This window comes from Photinus pyralis, unplaced genomic scaffold (assembly GCF_008802855.1).
Source record: "Photinus pyralis isolate 1611_PpyrPB1 unplaced genomic scaffold, Ppyr1.3 Ppyr1.4_LG3a, whole genome shotgun sequence".
In the NCBI taxonomy this organism is placed as follows: Eukaryota; Metazoa; Arthropoda; class Insecta; order Coleoptera; family Lampyridae; genus Photinus; species Photinus pyralis.
This window is the reverse complement of record NW_022170509.1, coordinates 3754706-3760108: the sequence shown is the minus strand read 5'-3', so window position 1 is coordinate 3760108 and position 5403 is coordinate 3754706.

Below are 5403 nucleotides of genomic sequence, written 5' to 3'. Positions count from 1 at the left end.
GATGTATTGTTTTTGCTATTTCGAACTTTGAGACGTTATAAAAAAGAAATATTTATGCACTCTCAAATCTTTACAAAATTTATGCCGATATTACATGTATAAAAGATTAAAGGTAGTTACATAATAAAAAGAATTGTAATTTTGTTAAAACATGGCGTAGAATTGTAATATGTAATTTTAAAGCTAAGTATACTACTTTCAAAAGTGTGTTAGTGTATTCCTTTTGTCTTAAAACCTACGCCCGAGAGTCACATCTTCAATTTATACCATAAGTCACTTCTATTCAAATGTCAATGCTGTAAATATATTGTTTATAATTTTAATAAACTTGTGTACAGGATGTAGGTGCTAAAGTAATGGTCCAACATGTTTGAGGACCATCCTTAAAAATCTTAAAGAGTTTCTTTAATTTTTTCTGTTCAGTTCCAGATTTTTTGAAAATGGAAGTACCTGGTTGTTTTCAACAAACTCTACACTGTTTCAGAAAAATTCCATTTGCAAAATTAAGACAATCAAAATGTTACTAAATTTTCTGTGTGGACTAGGCACTTTTGCATGTGAAAAAAAAATATTTTAACATCCGATAGAAGTTAATATACAGGGTGAAAATTTTGTGTGGAACATTATAATATATACTTATCTTCAAAACAACATTTTTTTGAAAGGAAGCTTTTTCTGGTATCCAAAATTATAAAAAGTTTGCTACCAATCTATAATCTGTCCACTGAGCAATGTAACATAAGAGCACAGCGAAGCAAGTAATCGCTTCCTATGAACTGCGGCTTTAGCATGTACATTTGATATTCAATTATGTTTAGTTTCTGTTTTTTTGTACTGTAGTTATATTATGTTCAAGCTAAAGACATTATTATTAAGTTATAAATCAAAAGCCATGGGCGTAGCCAAAGGGGGGTTTTCGGGGTTCAAACCCCCCCCCGAAATGTTCAAAACATTAATTACAGTAATGTTATATTCATACATATTGACGTTATTTTATACGCCCATGTCAAAAGCCATTTATAAACGACGGATAGTTGTATTGAATATGCACTTGAAATGCAATGTAAAATCCCATTTTATACTGGGCGAAAGTTGCTCAAAAGAAACCTTATGGAAACTAGAAAACAAAAGAACATAGTTTTGAACTACCTAAGAATCGGCAGTTCTCAAATAGTTTTATTAATTATATTGTTCGTGTAAAGTTTGGTATCTTACCATACAACAAATTATATAAATTCTATTGAGAGCCGCTGGCTCTTAGGTTGGCAAGTTTCCATAAGGTTTTTTTTGAGCCACTTTCGCCCATATAGAACGAGTTTTTATATTGTATTTCAGGTGCATTTTAATACAACTATCGGTCGCCTTATAAATGGCTTTCGATTTACCATTATGATTTATGTTATATTGCTCAGCAGACAGACTATACCTACTAGTTTGTGATCAGTGGCGTACTTCTATATAGTGTGTTACATTAATTGTTGAGCATGTTGTCATATTAAAAGTCTGACTATTGTGAAAATAACGTTCCTCGTTCATAAAATTCCAATTCGCTATCGCTGACGGTCAGGTGTTGGTGTAAACAGGTATAAATTCTTATGTATTATTACAACTACATTGAACTTCTAAAACCGTAAATAATGTATTCTGCACCGAATTATGTGCACCAAGCACCGCCTCCAACAAACATACATACACGGAGAAAACACAACCAGACATCTATATACTCCAATTGCTGTAACAAAATGCATCCGTATCAAAATTAACTGAAATGCAGAATTCATTGTATGTACTCTCAAAATCCTGAAAATCAATGGCAACAAGGCGAAACAAGTAAAAAGGTTTTCGCGCATTTTCCATGCATTAATCAGTACTTCCCAAAAGCTATGTGCGCTATGTTTTTCTTTGTTGCAGGCATATATGGTTAAAATTTCAAAGAAATATATATATGTAAATAAAAAAGTTGGAATTGCGCAGTCGCGCACATCTGATTTTTACTATATACGATATGTTTGCCTTTACTAGAAATATCTCTGGTTAAAATTTCAACAAAATGTCAAAATATATTAATAAATAAGAAGTTGGTATGGCGCAGCATTAATGGTCAAGATTTTTCTTGGTTCAGGTGTCAGAGCTGTAAGCTACCGAATTAAAAAAGAAAACTGCAGAAGTGGTTAAGATCTCGGACGGACAGAGAAAGTGGTTGTAATAGCGCACCCAACTTTGTTGGAAAATGCGCTAAACAATTCTAATGCAAGAAATGAAAGCCGGCAAGTTAAAATCGAAGCCGCTCAAGCTGAAATGAAAACCCGGTTCGAAGATGGGCAACAATCAATCGAAGAGGTATAATAACAACAGGAAGAGAATTTACGTTATTGACCGAAGAATGCGAAAAAAAGTGATGGGTCATCTATGATAATACAAGATCTACTTGCTGTTCCACAAACAAGCCTCCGAACCATTTCAAAATAATGGTATGGCGGAAGTTCGAGTTAAGTCACCGACAGTCGATGGAAAATCACTGTGATGCACCTTCTCGATACATTTTGAGGCTGCTGCCGATACAAATAAGTGGATAGTAGAAGAGACTGCGACTTTCCTGATAGATGCTTTGTGTGGATTCCAGAAAACCAGCAAAAAGATTTTGAGCAAATTGTATCACGGTTGGAACCTCGGGATGGAGATCGGGCGAAACTTTGCAAGGAGCCGGTATAGCCCGGTTGGTAAGATTGACGTATCCTACGGTCCAGAAAGCTTTATAGAGCAGCTGGCGGTGCAGACGTTCATAGATAATGTGGAAACACAACAAGCTCGGTATGAAATACTGGAAAAGTGTTTGGCACGCCCCCTGGAGTTTGACGCTGTAAAGAAAACGTCTTGTGGGATGGCTCGCATGCACACCATTGATACAGAAGAAAAGAACCAGAATGTTGAAGAAATAGTGAAAAGATTACTAGGGCAGCAACGGACAAAACGACAGAGACTGCGACGCCGAGACGTGGTAAAAACGGGCACATTAGAAGAAAATGAGTGGATACCTAGAATAGGTCAAAGGGAAGGGGCGAGACTCAACTAAATAGTTTATACATATATGTATGTACTGTATTCGGGAAAACATGTACGATGTTGTTAGATACTGGTGCAATAATGACCATGTAAGATCTGATCTAGTCCGAACAAAAAAGCTATAATCGTCAAAACCTAGGCTGGGAGAGCTGACGGTCCGATATTGGTATTGGATTCAAAAATTATATACAGCAAGTGCCGGTAACAGAGATAGTCCATGAGGTGATTTTGGGAATGGAAGAATGAAGCGCTTCCAGTGGACCTGTAAGGAGTTCCTATTCACAGAGAAGAAGACGGGCCGCTACGTATTACACTTGTGGATGATGTCATCCTGCCAGAGTGTTGCGAGAATGTTGTGATGGCTCACATGGATGGAAGTCTCCGGGAAAACTGCTTAGGGGTGATGGATCCCCGTCTAGTACCAGGCACCACAGCAGTGGAGACACCACCCGACCCTGTAGACATCCTCTAGTAACCGATGAGCTCATCTCCGTCGTCCCGATTAAGGATATAATGACTCTGCTCGGATCCACCTTACGATTGACCCATTAATGCCAAAGCTTTCCGCAGCCTCACTAATTGAATCGAACGTGGTGTTGTTAAACGCACCCTCGTTATCTAGAAACACTCCCAGGGCTACCATTCCGGCAGACATTCCCTTCCCCACTTATTTCTTACTTAGGGATATACCCTAATGCCGGGGAGTCTTCTGCAGAAGAGCCGGGAATATCCCATGTGATACTGCTCTCAGTGTTGACTGCCCATCTCAGAGATGATCCCTCAGCAACCACTCGGGTAGCTACTTTCCAGTCGATTGGCTTTACACAGACCCGAACAGCTCTTTTTGGCGGGTCCGAAGTTACGTAGTCGTATATCTGCCGCATGGAAGCCTCAGTAGTGTCCCGACTTTTTGCCCCGGGTCTTTCAAAAAGTTTTTGAACTTTAGGAAGTTCCTCCAGGTTACCACAGAGGGTCCTCCATTTGAGTAAGATCCGTATACCTGCGCTGAGCGATCTTAAGACCTTCCCAGTCTGCAGGTAGCTTAGTTCGCATGGTTCTATTAAAGAGCCTCCGAACCTCGATCCTTCTGACTTCCACCAAGGTTCGTTCCTCAAAAGGTCTACAGATCACAGATTATAGCTGTCCTCATATGACGCTGTCATAGCGTCGCTTACTAATGCGGCCGCCTCTTCCACCTGCCCTGCTTTCCGACAGCAGAGTTGGTCCATCCAACTACTCTGACAGTTTTGCCACATAGCAGTCCCAGTCAATAGGTTGGGGATTCTGAAACCGACAGGGCCCGCAATGGGATGCCAGGTTTAGGTGGAAAAGAATGTGCGTGTGGTCCGAAAGTGACAGCTCGTCAGACACTTTCATGATCATGTCAGTTACTGAAAAGGAACCCAACGTCAAACAATCAAAATATTTTAAAAACGGTAAATTTTAGGTATTGGGCATTATACATGCACTTATAGAATTTTACATAGGATCTAAAAATGTAATAATATACAGGGTGTTCAATTTAAAATAAGCAAGTTGGAATCAACTTCCGGTATAATCGAACGCACCACTAACTTGAAAATACGTATACTGCCAAATTTTGAAAACATTCCGAGGTCTCCTTTTCAGTCGGCATTCGCCATAATATATAGACTGTGATTCAAAATGAGTTTGTAAATAAACACCCTGTATATGCAGATTCATCAGGTGTGCAAAAAGATCTTCGTCCCCTTTCAGATAAAAATAATTAAATATCTGCATGTGTATGGTAGATAAACTAAGTGAGAATCGTTTATATTTAGGAGTTTCTGAGAAGCGAATTTTGCGGGAATGATAATTTGAAACCTTATACTGCACAAAGAAAACGCTGTTCGCATGTTACCTACAATCGGAGGGAATGCAGACTCTTTTTTTTGCGAATTTAACTATTATGGTAGAACAAAGTGTAGGTACCACAAAAATATACGTATACATAAAGGCGCGGGCGTCGTATTTTTACATATTTTCCAGATTTTTGGGCATGCATGCTTTATGAAAATCCACCCGTCTGTCCGTTCGCTCGTCGTATCCTAAATTGATTTTTAGAACACATTAATTTTCGGATATTGAGTAAAATGCAATTTGCCCCTAACAGGCGGGAAAATTTTAAATGTTGCTATTACAACCGCTGGTGGTCTCATTGATCGATAAATATAAAAATAATAAATAAACGGGTTTAAATTTCAAGGAATGAATAGGACGTTGCAAATTAAATATAACATTTATAAGAAATACTTCTATCGCAAGTGAATCATTTTCAATGCTCGCATTATAAAATGTTATTGTACGTTTTAAACAACT